General features: G+C 41.3%; 1 protein-coding gene across 13 annotated transcripts in view; it reads right to left on the bottom strand.

The window, feature by feature from the left end:
• The window catches only part of EHBP1 (EH domain binding protein 1), a 204,312-nt gene that overhangs the window by 9,690 nt on the left and 172,305 nt on the right, over nucleotides 1–22,317 (bottom strand). The gene's annotated exons all lie outside the window — the stretch shown is intronic.

The raw sequence follows: 22,317 nt of genomic DNA, 5'->3' as shown, positions 1-22,317 counted from the left end.
CTGAGGGCACCATGTGTGTCTGCATGGGCTGGCAGCCCTTTCCCTAGCCCCCACCCAACCCAGGTAGGGTCAGGATCAGGATCAGGATCAGGATCAGGATCAGGATCAGGATCAGGACCTGCAGGCAGTGCTAAGCTCTGCCAGACTCTCTAAGGCTCTGTGAAACCACTCCTGCACCGTGAGTGAAAGGCAGATGAGTGTCCAGATGAGCTCCTGACTGTGCTTTCCACAGGCTGAGCCGAATTCCACCCTCTCAAGAACAGGGAGAAAGTCCTTTGTGGAGGCTGTGCTTCTGTGGAAACCTGCTATTCTCATCCCTCAAGCTGAGGCGATGAGCTTGAGGTCCTCACTGAATTATGAAACTCAAACACTTCAGAGGGTTAAAATGAATCTTGGAATAAACTTGGAACTGAGGCAAAGGAGCACGAGCATGGTCCCGTGAGTTTGCTTCCCAGCTTTGACAGTGCTTCATTGGGAGAGTGTGGGTACATCTCTGAGCTTAAGCACCTCGTGTGCAACATGGGAATAATCACCTGTACTGATCCTGCAAGGGTGCTGGTGTTTGTAAAGGCGTTTGAAATCTCTGGTGCAAAGTGCTGCACACTTGGGGATGCCGCCTTACTAAATCAAACCACAGGATCCCTACTTGCCGAGAAGGCATTTCTAGCACCTGGAGCTGGAAAGACACCAGACAAATACTGCCTTGCCCTGAACCAAAGCACTCAGTTTCTGGATGGGAGCGTTTCAGATGCTGGCCACCTCCGTGTTCACACCCCAGGGCCACAGCAGCGTGCAAGCCCAGACCCACGTGGAGAATCACACCCTCACCAGGCCATGAGCCTCCTGCCTGCAAGGAAAGGTTTCCAGCCTTCTCCAAACTCTTCGGTTCCCTCTGCCACGGCCATGAGGCACCCACACAAGGGCAGGAAAAGAGCATGAACAGGGAAGTGGGCCAGCTTGGCGTGGAACTGGTGGACCCACGCAGTAAGGAAAAGTTACATGTGGCACGCTCTCCTTTCTGATAGGAGACATCCACTTCTATCCACTTATCCACCTGGGAAGTGCCTGGCCAATGGAATTTCCAGGAATTTCCCTTCTAGAGCCACAGTTTGCCAAGAGTGAGATAGGAAGGGCAGAGCATCCCGAAGTGTGGATGGACCCACAGTGATTTTCCAAGCAAAAGCAGCAGGGCCCAGCTCCCAGGGCGATGGAGCAAGGAAAGAAGAACTCTGACACGTAGAAATGCTCTCCCCCATAATCTCCACTCCGAGTTTTGTGCAAAAAATATCACACCACGGCATTTACAACAATATTCATCAGTTCAGTACACTTTGCTGGTAAGTTACACATCAAAGGCCTTGCTGCTGTACTGAGTCTGCTTTTAGGAGTGGATAATAGTCAGCATTACCAACCTTTCGTTGAAATGCACCAAGTAGTCGAAACTTATTTAGGGGAGAGGTCAAGAAGAAGGCGATTTTTTTTTTTTTGCCTTTTTTTTTATCCTTGCAAAAATGTCCAGTCTATTCTGCAATGCATGAGATTTTTTATTGGCAACGTGGCAAAGTTCTCACAACCAGACATCCGTGGCTACACTAAGGTTTCAATCAATTTGCTGGTTTTGGGGTGGACTGGGATGTCTGGCTGAAAGATTATAAACACAAGCCCTTGCTGCATTTAATTTTGCAAGCCTTGGCGAAGAAATGGGAGAGACAAATGTCTCCAAAGTGTTTGGCTTGACGGTGGACCTGACTTGGTTGACTTTCGTACTGTGCAATTTCAGGTTAAGAGCATAAACTTAAGATGTAATCTTCTTTCTATTAATGCATTCCTCCTAAACACACTTAGTTGCAACATACAATGAGAAAAGCTCTGGGTAAAGCTTGGAGCTGTCGTGTCAGATCTGCACAGGTGCCTGTTTTAATACACCCGTGCTGACACCAGAGCACATGCAACATCCACAGAGCGGGCCGGTTTAAAAGTGAGTTAACAAAGTCTCGATTGTTTTTACAGAATTTTAAATCTGTTTTTGTATTCGCTTTGGACCCATGTGATGCCCTGACACCGGTCATGTGATATCGGCTGCGATAGGCACAAATCCCTGGGCAGCAACAAAAGAAGAAAGAGCAAAAAGGGAAAAGCTGAGAAAAAGCTTGCAATTTGGAAAAAGGCCAATTTTACCCCGGCGAAGGCCTTTTTGATCAGTGAAATGACACATGTGTGCAATATTAATAGTAGTCGATCCTGATATTTCATTTGTTGACAGTCAGCTTTTAAATTCTTGTGCACAGAGCTGAAACAAATTCTTCCCAGGCAAGCAAAATAAAGATGAACTCCCATATATAAGAAATTTAAAGAAACTCTTTGGCAAATACACTAGCATTAGAGCATTACTTCTTTTTTTTTTTTTTTTTTTTTTTAACTTGGTGAAAGGATGCACACGAAACACTTTCAACAAAGAAAAACCGAGTGTTCTTGCTGCACCAATACTGCAAGCTAGACTGACATTTACAATTCCTAAATAAGAAATCTAGAAAAAGCCTTTCTTCAACACGGTTTCCCTCTGTAAAACCCAGGCTTGCTGCCGGGGTGGTTGCTGTTTCCACTTTCCGAGTGTAAAACAAGTATTTAACTGACTTGCTACAAACACTTGAAAATTTAAATTTGGAAACTGTCTGTGTTGTTCTTGGGGGGAAAAAAAAGAAAACAAAAAAACAACAACCCACTGTACAGATTATTTAAATGAAGTAAAAAACCCATGCTTGAGAACAAATCGATCCCACACATGCAAACCCCTTATCTAAGCCAGTACAAGATGCTGAAAATCTATAAATAGCCCACAGATCTTAAACTTAAATTTTTTCCATAATACATGCATTACACTATTGTTTTTGATAAACAACAACAACAAAACCCTTTTAAAGCTAGTAAGTTGGACCATTACAAATTAATCCTGACTTTAATAACTGGTTAAAGACCCCTTCAGCTTTATAAGTAACAAAAAATATTAAAGCCTGTGATCACAGCGAGCTTTTCTCATTTCTCCTCTAACCATTTGTTATTTAATCCAATACTAGTAATCCAATTTGTCCATCAGACTTTTAAAGGGCAGAATGCAACTTCTCCAGCTTAGACACTTTTCAAAGTACAATATATTTTTCAAATGAATGCTGGATGTTTCATTTTTTCCCCAACTGTTCCTAGCTCTAATGTATGAGGAAAAAAAGAACAAGATGAACATTGTTCGTACTGATTAAGTAAGAGCTCATTAAAGAGCTGTCAGTGCTGTACTTTGAATATGCATGAAGCATATAATCAGATCTAGTACCGTCACTAGAGGAGAATACGGTAAGTACAAAGGATTGATTTAATTACTTAGAGTGGGCTGTGGTGGTAAAGCAGTCTTGTTAGCGCGGAAAGAAAAGGAGGTTGTATTCTGGCACGGTTAGGGGAAAAAGGCAGTTTTAGCTTCTGCCACAATACCTAATCTCAGGATAAAGCACTTTACATTGTAGCTTAAAATGAAGACTGCCAGTTTTCTAAAAAGACCAGAATTCATCTTATCTTGTTTAACCTCATCTGGTTAACTATCTAGCAGAACATATTTATTCTCTTTAACACGTAATTATGCTTATACCTTTTTATCCTATAGTTCAATAATGACTTCTGAGAACAGCCTTCAAAATAAGAGCGGGCAGTGCTGCAAACATCATACGCAGGCAAACTGCTCGGTAAGAGATTTGAAAAATGCAGCACCAGAAACTCAGATGAAACAGTGAGTACACGCGCCTTTATGTGAAAAGTCAATACAGTTTTTAATGTCGGACTTGAACCTGAGGAGGCTTCTGGCAGGGTTTCTCTCATTTATTTTCTTTTTCCCCTCTTCCTTTCTGCCTCTCCCCGCCACCCCCCCCAACCTCTTTTCTTTTCCTTTTTTTTTTTTTTTTTTTTTTTTCTTCTTTTAATTAATTCATTCTTGTTTTATTCTTCCTCTAGGAATCCAAGGGAATTCTCTCACATCAACTCCCAGTGCCATTTTCTAATTTCATTGTCTGGCTTGAGTGGTGAAGGATGCGTGCTCTATTCTTCTCTTCACTTGACATCTACCAGAACCCTCCTCAATGATTAGGAATGAGCCCAACACCAAGCCTCAAATAGCACAGGACATTAAATTCTGCCCTCAGATACCAGAAGCTCCTACTGGCTTCTGAGTCGCGATTCCAAGCTGTAACAGCTCCTGCTCAGGATTCAATAGAGGCTGCAGCATCAAGTTTGGTAATTTTGTTCCTTACTGGAACAAATTTTAGTGATAGCCAAAGTACTGAGAGTGGGAATTTTAATGATAGCCAAGGAAAAAAAACAAAAACGAAACAGCAAACCATAACCCCAAATCCCTTTCCCTTCTCATCACACATATTTCTGACTGTTATTTGAAATCAGCTTGAGTCAGTTTTCTTCTACAATATTCAAGAAGCACGGTAACAAACACATTACCATTTTCTGAGAACAATATAAGCAACTAGCTTATTTTAATGTCGCCCAGCTCCCTGGCAGACTTTTACAAACACATCTTCCTTCATGTTATTCTGGATTTACAAATGGATTTTTGTTTACACTGTAAGCTAATTATACCCAAATTATTGAAATAAGAAACATCTTGACAAATGTCTCTTGTGAATCAATCTGAAAGAACAATTTTTTTTCCCCCTCTTTCCTGCTGAAAGTACTTTCAAACTCAGCCAGCTACCAGTGTATGTATGTACCATTAGAACCCATTATTTTTAAGCCGTTTGGGCAGCTAGACATCAGATAAACGCAATATGGATTAACATAGTAAACCTGCACATTGCTAAGAAAACAGAGAAGGAAGTGCTACAAAACACTGAGAATGCCATTTAAAAAGGAAGAAAAAGCAACAACATGCAGGGACAAGATGAGTTGACGGTGTAAATGGATGAATACAGTAACTCCTCTACACTTTATACCATCGTAAATCTGTCAAGATAAGACAATAGATTAATATTTTTTTAAAAATCCGTAAATGTATTTAGCTATTGTGCAAAAATGAATTACAACCTGTAGAGGATAAATAATAAAGGGTTTACATCAGCATCCCAAGCCAGCCCATTCAGCCTGGCAAGAAATAACAGGTTTACAGAAATCACTCTGTACGCCGTCTTAAGCAGTAATTGTTTTTAAATTTTATTTGCACTGTGCGTAGTGTGTGTGCCATGGTGTCATGGTTAAACACAGAAACCTTCCCATGTCTCCCCATTTACCTCAACAGAACTACACGAAAAACAACCTACTTAAGACAGAGCCCATTCTTCATCCATTTGCTGATGTTTACACACAGTTTTAAAATAGAATAGAAGAAGCTTTCTTCACTCAACACACTTGGGTGAAGAGGCCAGCAGGAGAATGCCAGTGCATGGGAACTGGAGCGGGGCAAATAACAACAAAAACTGGCCGACTTTGCTCTGCTCCTCTTTCTGGGCTATTTTCTAGCTGACAGAAGCTTGGTGACTACTGAGAGCCGTTCAAATGCCAGTGGATTCCACAAATTTAACAGGAAGGTCTTTTGAAAACATACCCCGCTGTCTTTATTTGTCTGCTTAAAAAAAAAAAAAACAAAAAAAACCCCAACAAAACCAAGTTGCATTCACCCAATCACAGGGACGAGTTTTTACAAGTTTCTGTATTAGGAGCAAGTGGACAGATTGGCTTGTTTACCTGAAGGAGAACATGAATGGCAAATGAAGAATAGTTCTAGGATGTGTCTCATCTTGTCTCGTAAGAACCTGGGGAAATGCACTGAAATTGAAGGTGGTGTGTTTAAAACCGATAAAAAGAATGATCTTTCCTCAAAGCCTCATCATTTACCGGTAGAACTCGTCGCCACGAGGCAGTGTTGAAACTAAGAGCTCAGCAAGAATTAAAACCAGGGTGAATGTTGAATATGGAAAGGCAAAGCTGCAGCAATAAATATTCAAATAAACAAACAAAAAAACACGGGAGGTAGGAACTGGATCCTCCTGCTTTAGGACACAAGCTAACCTTTAATTTTTAGGGGTTAAATTAAATGTTCCCTGGGGCCAGGTTAGCCTGTGACTGGCCCCTGCAGAGATTCTTGCCCCTGCCTGGGTTCAACCCATACCTGTTCCACTACAGTGGAGCGCTCTGGACCAGACTGTGGGGCTGATTTGCTGTGGACATTACAGTTTCACTGAAAGGGAACACGGCAAGGGATGAGTAACAGCAGCTGACCAACCTCACATGGCTAACAAAGGCTGGTGGAAGGTCTCAAACACTTCCAAGTCAGCAGCACACTTCCCACTGATTTTAACAGTCTCCTCATCTCGCTCACTGTGAACAACTTATGCACAGACGAGCTCTTGTTTTTAATGTGAGCTACTGAATTTAACAAATACTTAAGCAGAAAAGCCTATATTTACAACAGATTTTTTTTTGTAAAGCAGAATTACGCGAGACCTACTCCAAAATGCCTCTCTCACAACTGAAAGCTACAGTGAAAATTTTTAAATGACCAGTGGTCTATAATTTTTCACTGAGTGAAACTCAGGCATCCCAAAAAAAAAAACTTTTTTTTTTTTTTTTAAATCACCCTCTTCTGCTTTCAGAGGGCTTTCCTTTAGTGGAAAAGCTCAGAACTTTGGATAAAGTATTTTTTCCAAGTAATCGGTGTCAGAACAGAACCCACAACAGACACCTCACAGCATGAATGGATGGGCTGCTCCACCTTGAGCTTCCTCCTTCCAGGGCAAGAGGACCTCCCCTGAAAATGAACAAAGAGCCAGCAACAGATAAGCAGGTGGAGCTGTTGCTTAGATGACACCACAGAAGTGGTAGCTAGCGGATGAAACCCTAGCACAAGTTTTTGAGTCCAAGCTGGATGGGAAAGCGCCTAAGAACATTAGAAAGGCAAATTCATGGCCACTAACTTGCTGTCTGAGAGCAGTTGAGAAGGAGACATTGATGTCCACACAATGGAGTCTCATAAAGGTAGGAATCGACTGCCAAGAATCTGCCAGGCAGAGTTACATTGCAGCGCATTGTCTGACTCTATTCCAGCCCCCAAAGTACTGTAACCCTAATGAAACAGAGCTGCCACCAAGGAAATGCCTTTATCACAAGCACACATCAGATCACTTTAATATCAAGCAGGAAAAGCTATAATTTCTTCGGCTTCTGAACCATAAAAGAAATCGGAGAGGCTATTTAACTATTTAAAATTTGGAGAGCTGTGTAAACAGAAGGTCAGGGTTCTGATCACACCTCGCCACGTGCAGGGATTTATTTACCTGCAGCGGGATTGACTCGCAGGAAGACAAACATTTTGTGGCCTTGCAATCTGGGCAGCCTAAAATTATCACAGGACTGAAACTTCCACAAAAAAGACAAATCGTGGAAGATAAAACCTGAAAGACCACTGATTTTCTCTACATGACGAGTCAACACAGCGGCCAGTAGAAAATAACAGAAAACAGACCAAAACAGAATGCCTGGAGCGGATAAAGATTATGAATATATTTTAAGTATGGGACCTTCAATCCGGACCAAGAAACTTTGTGCCCCAAAACTCAGGCAGCAAGAGGTGAGATCCAACTGAAATACCTGGAGATTCCTGTAAGGAAGTGAAGCCTCGAGGACAAGTGCCTGCAGGGAATCTGAGCACTGAGTAAAACCAACACTCGTGCTTTATCACCCTCTGGTACTCTACGTACCCAAATTTTCTCCCATAGCACAGTTTCAGAAGAAATTTCAGCAGAGGAAAACATGCACTATTAACTGATACACTCAAACTTTTGAAAGCATGGCAAAAAATGTTGATTATGCCTGGAAATCCAGCAAGAGAGGGATGATGGTACGGAAGATGAAATTAGTTCACTTGCAGAGTTATAAGTAGAGTTGGAAGCTTTATCATGAGTGATAGTACAGCTCATAACTACTCCTTAGAACAGTCTGATACCTGTTTATGTGGCAAGTGATAGCTGGGTAAGATAAGTGAGAGGCCATTTACCTCAAAGTCATTGGAGTGTGCTCTACTAGGTAGCACATTATTCCATTTTTACCAAATGTTGCCTTACTTCCGTCAGGACATAGTCTCGTGGAGCCGGAAAAGGGTAGTGGACATTACAAAGTTACTTCTTTGATGGACAGGGCTGAATTTAACCCGAGCAACTGCCTGAAGTGAGATGATGATGATGGCAACAGATGTGACCTTGTATCTGTGTTAATGAAGACTTGTACTCTTAACTGGGGGTTGGCAGGTTTGTACTTCTGGGATTCCCAACCTTCCCAGGGCTAACTGGGTTGAGTTCGGCTAGGCTGAGGAGTCCCAAGGCCCCACAGCTCCCAGTTGCAACAGAAAAGGTGTTTTTGGTGGTAAAGGGGAGAAACCCAAGAAAAAACAAGAGTGGTCTCTGCAGGCTGCAGCAGCGCTGTGGGCCAGGAGCCGCGGGGTGACCGAAGGGCGTCACTCCTCGCCTTCGCTTCGCAGCAGACACTGGTTGTAGAGAAAGCTAACTCCAGGCAGAAAGCCAAACACCATGCCTACCACATGAAAGAGCATTTATACTGCAACACCACAAAGAAAGATGGAAATCGGTTAAAAGAAGCAAGTGTCTGTTGGGTCTTGTAAGACTTTTGGAAGGCTCGCAAGCCCATTCATAGTGCCTAGGGCTCTCCCAGAGTAGCCCCCTGCTATGCAGGCAGTGCTCTACTTGGACTCTCTTCTTCAAGCTGGCTTCCACCTATTGACAGGTTCTTTGAAGGCAATGATGAGGCTACAAAAGCCAGGGAAGTGCATGGAGTGGAGTTGACTTATCACTCAGTCCTTCCAGCCAATGGGATTCTGTGCTATTTGGAGAAAAAAAATAAATATGGTCACCAAGCTGCTTTAATGATTTAATGAATTTGGCCTGGGAAGGCTGAACGGGCATGCTGCCCACGTTTGGTCTTGGAAAGGTCACCTCCTGTGAACTTTTGCCTACCAATGCACAGACCTAAGACTGAAGAGATGTGGCCAATTAGAGACAAACTCTGAGGTTTGTTTTGTGGAAGCTTCTCAGCTGTAGAAACACTGTAGAAACATTGGAAAAGTACGGCCAGATGGTCTGCCTTCACCAAAGGCAAGTCTGTTTTGCAGGAACTGTTAATGGAAAGAGACGGATGGATATCGGAAAGAGTTTGCCAGTAAGAGACTGAGGAGGCAACACGACAGAAGGGAAACCGGAGAGAGGCTGACAAACCTCAAGAACTCAAGATGTTCCCAATCGTTCATAAAATGCGTGATTCTGGCAACTACGAAATGCATGCTTGGGCAGAAATTTGTGTATGTGTTGTGATCTGGGCCCTGAAGACTCCTGTCAGAAAACCAGCTCACTGGCGTGCCACTTTATTTGCAGTAACAAACTCTCACGAATGACCTTGCACTGTGTGTCTTAGCAGGCATCTCTACAGAGCTCCAGGTCACCCACGTCACACTCGGGTGCCACAGAGAGGCACAGTTACCATATTGTGAACGAGACCTCGATCATAGTGTCACTGCGCTCCTCTCACCCGGGGTTTTGGTAGTTGTCAAAGCTCCCATTACCACAACCCTGGCAGCAAGTCAACGTTTCTGCACAATGGAGGGAGACACATCTCGGCAAATGCTTTAGAATATCGCTTTGCTTTCAAAACAAGCAGCAACTACCAAGGCATAGTTCTGTGAACTGTTATCACCTTAGAGTAAAAATCTTTTGCTCATGTCAGAAACCTTTCCTTCCACCCAACACGAATTGCAATCAGTAATATCCTTCTGGTTGTTATGTATTTCCAATAGAGAAGGTTCACAAACCAGCACGAGCAGGGACCCAAACCAGTACCACATGTGTAGCAGTCACGCATCTAGAATTTCTTTGAAATGCTTTCACTCACTTCTTATGCTAAACGTAAAAAGATAAGCATCAAAAATGTTGCTTTCAGCGATACCTTTACATTTTCTACCTTGCCAGGAAGGCTGTTGTTATACTGTCCTTCCTCTTGCTCTGCTTTGGGATGTGCACCTTTGTCTTTCACATCGTGACTGGTCAACTCATTTCCGTCTCATGGTTTGGCAAGTTCTTGGTTCACCTGAGATTAACCATGCTGACCCAAGCACAAGAGCAGTGCAGGAAAGCAAAGCTGACAAACTGCTATAAAACCTACGGTGTTACTGATGATTCTTCCTCATTTAGGCCAGATATGAAATATATGATAAGACCGTGATTTTTTTATTTTTTCTCCTTATGTACATGCACAGATATTTTTCAGACTTTTCATACAAGCATTCATACTATGCTTGCAAGCTTGAAGAGGTAACAAAACCAATTTTTAAATTCATCTCTCAGGCAAAACTGAACATTCATCATTTTCCTCCCCAAGCCCTGACACTGGTGAATACAAATCTGCATTTACTTTGGGGAATTCCAAAGAGAATTGTGAATTCTATTGTTTTTGAAAGATGAAATTTGGCTTAGGGAATAGGATGCCTCCTTCCTAGCTCACCCCTCCCTACTCCAGCGCGGATTTCTCTTGCAGACTGGGCGACTCCAGTAAGGAGCATTCAAGATGGTATAATACAGGCTGGTAAATACAGCTCGATAATCAGGGTTGTGAAGGGGCAGAGCACATAAGGGATTTATTTTTTGATAGTGAATCTATACACATATACATCATCAAGCCCCCATTGAGAAGCAGACCACTCCAAATGATTAATGCAGCTAAAGGGGGCAAATAAGAGATCAATGACAAAAATCACCTGGTAAAAAAAAAAAAGTAAAAGGTGTTGCATTTAAAGGGCTTTTACTTTGCATGCGAAACAATACTGAGAAACCTGTATTTTAGCACTTGTGCTCAACAAGCACTCTAAAGTATGTCGGGATGAGAACAGAAACCCATCCTTTCTAATAATCTTGTGACAAAAGCTAAAAGACATCATCCTATTAACTAGTGATCTCAACTGCTAATGCGGAGTACTTCCTGGTGTCTTTTATGTAGAATGCCGCTATTAAAAAACCACTAAACATTCACTGTGAACAACACAGAATCATTCATCTTTTATCAGCATCTCTTGTTAGAGGAGTATGAGAGGGGCTGAAGGTGTCATTGATATTATAGAGCGGAAATTAATCAGAAATTTTTCTCATATTTTCCTCATCACACTCATTTACTTTTGTACAAATTTCCCCCTGCTAAAAAGTTCATACCCAGCCCCCTGTTGTACGCTTTTAAGTTGAGAATATTCAACGAGTGCGTCAACTGAAAGGCACCAGGTCCCAACACAAAAAGCATTCGAAATTCTCATTTAGTTGTCTTTATTTTGCTAGCGCCATGTGGTCCTTGAAGATGTAGAAAACACGGGAAGCCGAGTAAAGATCAGAGCAAGCTCATTAGCATTCTGACAAAATTGGAGTGGTGGAGATGTATAGTTTGCCTAGTTTGTCGTTTTGAAAGCTACCGGTGGTAAGCTTTCTATTTCATTGTGCTTTTGTCTTTTTTTGGGGTTTTCAACGCAGCGGGGTGGTTGTTAGCCTAGGTTTTCACAGTGCATTGTGGGAACCTTGCCTCACATTCAGCCTATATAGTATCATTTGAGTTCAAGTTAAAAAAAAAAAAAAAAAAAAAGGTAATTTTTTCTCTCCTATTTATTTTATAATCACCTATGCTAATGCGTAATTGTCATCTGGCTGTCAAAGCCCATCCTGCCCGACACCTGGTTTATAAAGTTAAAAAAACCCCCAAACCCCCCAAAATCGCCAAATAAAATAAAGTCCGAGCTGTATTTAAAAATAAAACCTTTTAAACATGCTCCTAGTTTTCTTCAAAAGACAAGATAAGAAGAAATTAATTTAAATTCCACTGTTTACAATAAACTAGAAATGAATTTGAGACAGATCCAGTTGATTAGAATTCAAAAGAGACTCTGTATAAGAGCCTCAATTCTATTTCAGAGCCCCTTGAAGGAAAGATGGGTTTATGCTCCAGAATTATGTAAATAATGAATTACCTCTTAGAAGACCTATAGAAGTTATTACTCTGGTCATTTTTTTCATTTTTTTTTAAACATAAGGCTCACTTTGAAGGGCTAAAAAGGGCTACATTAATGCTGCTATTCGACATGAATGTTTCCAAGTTGCAATGAAATGGATAAAGGTCTTTTTGGATGAATTTATCTGCTAAATCCTTGTGGTTGCCCTCCTATCTCGGATGATGACCCAAAAGAATGTCAACAGCTCATTTCCCAGAGAGCTGGGAAGAGTCGCTACACAAGCCATAATCTGCACGTTCTCAAAGAACCGTTTCAAACATTACATTTCACAAGCTGTTTAAAGAGATTTTTTCCACCTCCCCCCACCTCTCATCTCCACTATCCTACCAATGCTTTGGACATCAGTGCCTTGGAAATGAGTGCTTTAGCAAAGTTGAAACGTGACTTTTTACGTATTGTGTTGGTGGGTCGGGCATACACGCGCGCCCGTACGCGCAACCTGCAACATGCGAGTGCCCACGGGTTCCCACATGCTTCCCGTCCACATCACCAAATTCCAGCCATGCTGTGGCAGGGACAAGGCTAAAGAGACATCAAGTTACTCCTGATTTACCCACCAGATTTTTTTTTTCCTTTAATATAACGGGTGCCAATCGCCAGATATCCTTTTAGTAGGAAAGGAATAAACTCAGCTTGGAAGGAGATACAATGGATCTAGGTCTGGAATGCAGTAAATTTCACAATGAAGTGCAGACTCAAGATATCTTTACTCAGCAAGGAGGAAAGGATAAATATTGAGGAAAAGAGCTGCTTGATAGATAACCTACAAAATTCTTTCTTTTTGTCATGCATTTGGACAGCATCATTATCTCTATGTCAAAACAGCCCGAGAGCTGCAGGCAGCCTCTGCTGAGCAAGAAAAGCAAATGGTCAGGCCAAAGAGGTCTTTAAAAAAACAAACAAAAAAGTAGTACAAGAAGGTAACTGCCTGAAAGCAGAAAGCTCTGAGATTCCCCTGTGGATTGACAGATCTAAATTTTTCCATCATATTTATAATCTAATTTCACTCTATGGCTCTCATTTCACTCGTGTGAAATACAAGGAATTTCATCACAGGAGGTGTTGCTACATTTGAGCTACGTGAGGAACTGTAATCCCTCCCCAAATAAAAACAACACCCTAACCCCGAGAATTAAATAGCAGTCTTACTCCTAACAAAAGGTAGAATTTTGTCAGCTCCGAGATGCTACCTTTATTTCAAATCTCCATTTAAACACTCAGTTCCTTTTCACTTGGGTTCCAGCTCCCAGCAGAGGCAAATAACCTGGAGACTGTTATCTGCACGACAGTAAGGGCGACCGAATTATTTTCTATACTTTGCCGTGTGCTTATAGCTGCAAAATTATTTATCTCCTTCACTGCATTCTACTACGAAAGTTTCCTCCAGAAGAATCGCCGGGACCAGCCATATCAAATTAGAGGGCAGTCAGGAGTGTCTAAGTCCAGCTTTAAAACAAATATCATAACAATTACTTAGCCATATGGAAAATAGGGTATGTCTTTCCTGAAAGCTTTTATATATTTTCTATCTCAAATTTCAACTTCATTAGAAACTATTTCTGACTAGCAAGCTGCAAGATTGCTAAATATCTAACTGTTAACCCACCATGAAGGAAGAGACTCTTTTGAATGGCAGAACTTCTCCAAGATGCAAATGAACAATAATCTAATTTTGAGAGTAAATTAACTGAAGGATTCATTTTAATATGTTTCAAAGTCTCCAGAATGAAGTGGCAGGCTCTGCAATACGCACACACATATGTGCGCTCATGCTCACGTACATAGACCGACACGGCACCCCCAGCTTCCATCCTCAGCAGAACTCACATTGTATTTACGTTTAGGTCCTTATGACTTAAAGGCCAGATGTTTCACAAATGACCAACAATTGGAGGTTAGAATAAATTAATGACTGATTTCTGAGCTTTGATGGAATTAAGCATACTTCTTTTCTCAATGTGCCATGTGAATGTTGGCCCGTTAAACTTTTTTTTTTTTTTTTTTTTTTTGACAAGTGAGGCCACCCGGCAGAAAACAACTGATGCAAAACCCAGGAGTAATCCCTCTGTTTAGTTCAACACTGTGGTTAGCCTTAACACTGCCTCTATTATCCAATGGATTTAGAGAAACTTTCATTTATTTGTTGGCCTCAGTCTTCCAACTTTGTTGCCTTCTTTAAAGGACCCAAGACCCATTCCTATGTAAATACATTTGCATAGGGCCACAATGAAACTTTCTGGGGCTGGGATTAAACTTGCAGAACTAGATAGCTGCGCTGCGCATATTTGTGATCTTCATGTAAGTACTTTCCCAAATACATAGCAGTGAATGGAGCCGATGTCCACTCTGGCTACAGGAATGCCTGCAGTTTAAATAAATGCCCCCTCGAAAACTACAGGGCAAAGCCCCCGAAGCCTGAGGCAAGCGGCAGAAAACGGCACCCGAATGTGCAAGTACAATATAGGGAAAAATGAACAAAAAGTCCTTTTCAATTGGGAGCTGCTAAAATCAGCACATTGCTCGCTGCAAAACGTCCTCTTCTCTCCCAGCTTGCTGTGGTAGGACAACAGGATCCCTGGTGTAAAAGTTATGATTCACAGCTACTTGCATTTCCCCCCACCCCCTTTTTCTTTTTTTTTTCCTTGCTGCCTCTGTTTATACAGAGTACCTAGGATACAGTGTATTATTATGAACTGTACTCAATGCAGCCTTCTTCCAGCCAAGGCAAATATAAAAAGCTTTGCATCCGGCAAGTCTGTTAGGAAACAGCACCCGGAGTAATCCCTGCAATTACAGCCCTCGAAAAATGCTAGTGGACACTCCACGCAATTTCACCATTCCCACTGACAAAATGCCAATACCTTAAAGGTTTATGTTCTGTAAGGGAGGCGCGATGGACCTGAGGCACAAACTAAGGAGTGGTTTTGTAATTTCACTGGCTCTGATGACTGTGGGCCGGGAATTGCAACTGAATCTGTTCTTTTGGTATGCATTTAAGGAGATAACACCTCCTTCCAGGGCTCACCAAACACAGATATGGAATTCCTTGTTTTGCTGTGCATTTTATTCTTATCTAGCCTAAAAAGCTTTGTATACCTAACTTTAAAAAAAAAAAAAAAACCAAAACATTATTATAGCATTGTTCAAGTGCACAACTACAATGATTTAAAAAAAAAAAAAATTTAAAAAAAAAAAAATCAAACTTAATCACAGGCAAAAATACACCAGCCACTAGAAAATGATTGCCATAACCAGCAGGATGTCAATGAAGACACTGTCACAAATCATAACCCAATTCTGATTCACACTGTATTTTCCTCACTCCCGACTGTATGGTGAACCTCTGCTGCCCCGTGTAAATACCATATACAAACCCAATTTCTCTCGTTGGACTAAGCACATCAATACAAAAGCAAATGAACTACCAAAGTGCCCTAATTAACAATTTTGCAAGTGAATGCAGACATCAGTGCCACACTGCAGCCATTAAAGTCTATCCCTTGCCATATCTGTTTCTGTTAACATTTCAATAGACCAATTAAATGACCTTTCCCCCCTCAAACTCAATTAAGCTATTTGAACATCAATTGATAACTTACCATGTATTTATGCAAAACGTGCAAGCCAGAGATTATTTTTTTTTTTTTTTTCCTCCAATCCTAATGATGTTTTGAAGAAGAGAAAAACTATCTGAACTATCCTGTCCTGGTATTCCACGGAGAGGGGGGCCGGGGGACGGGATTGCCTCCCAGGGGAGCCTGGTGGGCACGGTGGCATTGTGGCAGGCAGTTTGGAGAAAGCAGGTGTGAGGCAGATATTCTTCTTCCCTGCCATTTGGTCCCTACCAGGCAGCTGTCTCGGGAGGCCGAAAGAAAGCGGAGACAGCCATCTCTTTCAGCCTGTTGGAGTATCACGTCGCTGGGTCACAGCCAGCATGCTGGTAGGTGGCACAGGGTCACATCAGCCAACTTGTGGATGTCCAGAATTGTTTCCTTTCTCCTCTTGTTCTCCCCTCTTTCTGTTCTCGACTCGAGCCCTCACCTCCGGTTGAGCAGTGGGAAGGGGCGCCCAACACACACCTTTTCCAGCATCCCAGGGTAGGTGTGACACTGGACCGACGGGAGCCCCATGGTGAAAGAGGTGATTTGCTGACATTTGCATTTCCCCAAGGGGCTCCGTGCACTGTGGGTCTGTCTGTCACAAATCCAGGGGGACTTGGGCCGGAGGAGGTCAATGTCTCCTGTTTAAGAGCTGGCTTTTGCTGCTCTGCACAGGTAAACAGTTCCCCCCAGGGTTGGTATAGGGACTGAAAGCCAGGGGATTTTTTGAAAATAAAGTCACCTCAGTCCAGAAAAGAAGTGTTTTGGTGCTGCTGCAACTAAATTTAGGTGAGAAACGTAATTTTTTTGGCTTCAAGAAATAAAAGGGCAATGACAGATCTCCCAGGAAAAATGAGAAAGGAGAATTTGTGCAGCACATTCAGAAAAAAGGTTTGCAAGTACCTATTGCCTCTCAGTAGATTTTCGATCAAAAAAAATCCTCTAATTTTTAACTAAGAAGAAATCAAGCAGAAAACACAGAAGCAGAGGGGGGAGGAAGGTATAAATTGTTTAGCCTTCCTTATGTATGGAAAAAAAAAAAGTTGTACCTGAGCAAATTAAAAAAAAAAACCAACAAATCCACTAAGCTCCGAAAGTAATCTTTCTTAAATTAAAACAAAACAAAACAAAAAAGTAAAAAGAAACCACTTTGAAGATGGGTAGGAGAGAAATTGAAGATCCAACTCTAACAATTCTATTTGAAGTTTTAGTTGAATCCTTAAAAAAAAAAAAAAAATTCTAGTGGCACCCTGGGATAGTTCAACAAAGGCCTGGTTTCTGGGAAAAAAAAGCATTGTCCCTTTCAGAATGTTAATCTGGTATATCACTTGCTACTACACCCCGGCATGTACTTTTGCTCATATCAACAATTAAAAGAATACATTTATTAAACAGTCTTATCACTGGATGTTATAACTTGTAATTCATGCTAACCAGATAACCAAAGTAAATTTTATTTAAATTCTCATTTCTTTGTGAAACTTTGTAGATGGTGCGTATCTCATGATTAACGGACAACGTCTAAAGCATCCCGTCCTCTAATCTTCCTAAAATCCCTTTTCATCCGATTGTTTAAGACTGCTTGAAAGGCTAACACCAAGTCTAAGACTACTGCACATTTGGGGGAGGGGAGCCTCTGTAGGTTAGCTAATTAAACTGTTTGTCTTCTGAAACATTTAACTGGCTTTAGAGATTATTCTAATTAAGAATGATGTTAGATGTATTTTTTAATGTAGCTATTAAAATTAATCATAATCCAGCAATCTCATGCGCTGAACTATGTAAATAGAGATGTGCTTGAAACCCTGCTGCAGTTCCTTTATTTGGGACTTGATCATTGTGGATTCTACAAAGCACACATCGGCATCAACCTCGTTTTTAATTAAGAATGCCTTCTGAAACTCTAACTTTTACTCTGTATTTATGAAAGGTAAACAAGTGACCTCGGCAGAGGCAGACTCCAGTGTTTCCCAAGCAGTACAGCTACGAGGGGGGATAGGAGCTCTCATTCATACTGTACATCTTTTTCTTTCTACTTCGCAGACCGTGTACTCAATTGAAGTGAAGGAAACCCATTAATTTTGGAAGGTCTGCGACTTGGCAATTGCAACTTCTCGGGCTTTTCTTTACTAGACATACAGCAGAGCTCTCACAAATATTGCTGGCAAGAAATTTTAAAAAACAGACCACATAAAAAAAGTTGGCATTCAAACAGAAAGAACGGCTGGGGCTAGAAGCCAATATGTAAATTGGTTAGTTAAAAAAAAAAAAATCTAGTATGATTTTCTCCTTAAATAATTAAGAAAACAAAACCAAAACAACAGAGAGAAACAAATGAATTATGACTGCAGTACACACAACAGGCAGCCTCTATCAGAACTCAGAAGGGTATTATACTCTAAACACTTTTTCTTCCCTTACTGCTGAAAGATTAATACTGGTTATCCCATTAAAGTTGGTAAAATGCCATTCTTGTGTCTTAAAGCTCTAGCATTGGAGGTCAAGAAGTGTATGCTGCTTCTTACAAGGCTAGTGTGGATGTAATCTTCCCAAAGTTACAATAATTAATGTTAAGCTTCTTTAGCAATACGTTTCTGAAAGAACTTGCCTGATAATATACTTAGAGCCTGGCTAGCTGTTTGTGTTTCTGAGCAAGAAATGTATTCTATGCTGCTCACGTACTTCAGCTTAAATCTTTAGTCAAACTAGGGTGATGATGAGCAGTTTGACTCCTAAGCAGAAATAATATTTAAATTCTCAAAGGTGAAGCCTTTTGGGTGTAGGGAAATCAAGGGGGATTCTACTTCCAAATGTTTTTCACCACTCACCTGATGGAGATGTGTTCTACCAAGCCATACAGGTCTATTTTAGGACACCCATCCCCTAAGAAATCTGCCTGAAAAGGTGCAATATATTTATTAGCAGGCAAAAGAGCAGACATTGGAGGTCTGGTCTCAGCCCATACTTTACTACTGAGGACAAAATCTCGCTGCCTGAAAGTGTCCCCAGCTCAGAAGCTGTGGTTATGAATGAAAACAGGGAGTGTAACATTAGATCTTCTGCTCTAAAACTGAAATAATTTCATTTATTTCAAGGGAGCTACGTCTGCTTGCCCCATCTCAGGATTTGGCCCTTTCCACATACACTAACAGCCTGGGTTATAGCAGTATTTCTGAGTCTTCCCACAAATAAAGGAAGGTGCATTTTTTCTGAATGCGTGCACTTTGCTGCAGCATATTTGAATGCCACCCTGATGTTTGGCACTTCCACCTGCTGGAAAACTTAATGGCCAAACACATCTCCCAAGCTAAAAAAATAAAAGCCATTTCTGTGAGTACAGTTGGGAATGAGTGGCCCAGGGCAGCCAGAGCATCAAAGCAGTCACCGAATGGAACAGAGAATCTCATCCTCATCTTTGTTTTCTCCTAGTGCAGGAAAAGAACCCTGATGATACATACATGTTTATCTATTTTGCTTCCATTTTCAGCCCCGTGAATGCCTGCTTTATCTCTGGGCATAACAGCTTGTTCTGGTAGAAGTTCTTTTTGTCTTTCTATGCAGATTTTAATGCAACAGCACAGGTAGAAAATTCACTCTTGAATGAGTTCACAAGGGAAAATTATGCAAAGAGGTTACTAATCAGTCAGTGACCTATCCTTTGAGGCAATACAGTAGACACAGGAATATCCAAAACAAGTCCCCCTTATGCATTATAATCACAAGCACATAGGCACAGGGACTGATTCTGTTAACCTGACAGGGAGTTTGTTCTCCATCATTCAAATAGGTGAGAGAAAGAAAAAAAAAAAAAACAAAACAAACCACCACCAACAAAAAAAGCATCCTGAAGCACAAAGCAACTTAGACAGTTTACTGGCAACTTGACCCTGAGACGGTTCCAAAAACCAGTTTCACAGACACGAGCGTGCTTAACAATGGTGTCAGTCAGCCAGCCCTGAAGCTGTCCAAAGAAGCAGCCAGATACTGCTGCTGCCCAAGAAAAAAATATATTCTAGACCTGGCTTCCAGATAATATAGCTGTAAGGCACAGGCTCACCGCAGCTGTTGACTGCAATGAAGATGAGGGAGATAGAGGGAAGCTCTGGTCCTGACACAAGAGCCCAGGCTCTCAGCTACCTGATGGTCAGCCAGCACCTTTGGTCTCTCCTTTTTTCCTACATGTGCTCTGACAGAAACAAACTCTGCATTTTATGCCTCAAAAGCTACACGGCCAGACGAGCAGAAAGCTGTGTTATTTCTTATTATCTGATGCTAGACAACTTGTATGGTTTAATTAAATATGTACTTGGAGGCTGCAACACGCCATTATATATGTGCCCTGGACTGCTATTAAACCAAAACACAGCATATATGTCCACACACTGAGGTGTGTAGTGCATAAATGCTTATCACTTTAAAACCTTTTGCATGTGTCCATTTTATTTTTTATGCATTTAAAAGGAAGAACATTTCTCCCGGGACCCAAGTTTTAGTGCCCTGACACTGGCAAAAGCCAAAGAGCAGTATAAAATATTACAACGAAAAGAGTGACTACAAATTCATCCCAGGATGAGATTTAATTCGAGAAGCGGAAATTTCATTCTATTACAAGAGACTAAATCAACTATTTTAACTCCCTTTTTGCGCCTGTACTTTTTCAGCTCAACCTTTTTCCTTTTCTATGAAATTCAAATGTTTCCCTCTTACAAACCTCAGTCCTTTATACCTTCAAAGCTGTGCAAAATGCTAACTAATTAATACATGTGACTTCCCTTTCACATGTGACAACAAAGCGTATGCTGCTTTTTTGATTGGTAAGAGTTAATTTGCAGTGACACAACATATGTGTTTACAGGTTTTCTAATGTTTGCTGTTTGGTTCGCTGTGTAATTAGTCCTACTGACAAGCAAGCTTATGCACTGAAAAAGGAGGGGGGAAATAGCGGCTGGGAGATGGCAATCCTGCCCCATTTTGAGCACATGCACTGTTGAAATCGGGGGCGAGCCGAAGAAGAATAAACAACACCCCCAGCTCAGAAGATAAACGCGTAAAAGACTCTCAAGGCACAGTAATTGCCATGAAAAAGGCAGAACTTGTCAAGACGCACCCCACAGGACTGGCTGCACTAAGAGGAGCCACCAAGGTGTACGATACCACAGCAGTGGTGAGCCTCAGCAGATGTTAACTCTCATTTTTCACATCTCGTCAAGACCATACGCTCCTGGGCAGGGCAGCACAGATAGACTGCAAGATCCCAGTGGCCGGATTGTCATCACAGAGCAACAGCACGCACCCAAAATAACTTCAGCGCTGTCATTGCAGTTGCACTAGGTAGAGCAGCAGCACGGAAACAGCAGTCAGGGAGAATGATGGGCCAGTGGAGGATGCAAATGATTAAGAAAAGAAACCCCTTTACTGTTTAAGATTCACCCTGAAAACAGCAACTACGAGATACCCGTCAATACATAGAGCTTATCTGTCTGTGCAAGATTTCACGATACCGCGTTTAGCCAACGCGGCTAACGAACGAAAAACAAACTCGACAAAAATAAACCCAGGAGGACAGTTTAAAACAATAGATTAAACCACCTGCATTATTTCCTGCGCAATTAAATTCCAGAATTAGTATAAAGTAGGAAAAACACCAAAATGGCGATAGTATCGCTTATCTGGTTCTCTAGTGAATCGCGTTTGCGGCCGCCCCCACCGCACGCTGCGCGTTAACTCTTCGCACCGTGGGTATGTACAACTCTGAAATATAAAATTAGTTGCTTTTGAAGGACACTGAGCTCCCTCTGGTGAAGGCATAACAAGTTTATTAAGTAAGCACCACCTCTGGAAGTATAATCCCCTCTGGCTTCTTCCATGGAGTTTATTGGTTCAGTTTTCCTAACCATGAGCATCATTAGGGCAATGCAGTAATTAAGAGTTGTTAGAAAGTGAATTCTCAAACTGCAGATTAGAAAATTAAACTATTTCCTGATTACATATTAATGGAGCACAACAATAGCAGTTGCCATAAGCTTGGAAGGCAACCAAGGGATAAATCTGTGTACTTAATTACCATAAACAATGGCTGCATAGAAATGAAGTTTTATGCACATTCCCTTCTGTAATATGTCTGATATCAGTACACACTTGACAATTCTTGTTCAATTATCTCTATTATTTAATGCGCTGTGAACGGCTCTGTGTAAATAAAATTAACCACCCCAATTACTTTGAATTCATCTAGGGACAACGTAATAAAAAATGTGAAGAATTCTGTATGCCTATTAATCTAAAACATTACAGAAGCTTTCACCAGATTTTCTTGTCTATATTTATTTTGTCTGCATTTATTTTAGTGCACTGCTAATTCAATTACATTTACCATCAGTGGTCAATCAGCAGCAGCAGCAAAGGGGTTTTTTTGTATTTCATTAATCCTTGTACAGTACCACAAACATACTCAACCATTATTAAGGTACAGGATCTCACATGGAAAACACAAATATGCTTCTACTTAAATTTGGAAGCCTGAAGTTAATCAGAAAAACAATTAAAAACACTTCATACCCCATGGCCAGATAACAAAATATCTGATAGCTATAATTTTTTTTCAAATACTTGTTTTTGCAATTAGTG

This window comes from Hirundo rustica, chromosome 3 (assembly GCF_015227805.2).
Source record: "Hirundo rustica isolate bHirRus1 chromosome 3, bHirRus1.pri.v3, whole genome shotgun sequence".
Lineage (NCBI taxonomy): Eukaryota > Metazoa > Chordata > Aves > Passeriformes > Hirundinidae > Hirundo > Hirundo rustica.
This window is presented reverse-complemented; position numbering and strand designations above follow the sequence as displayed.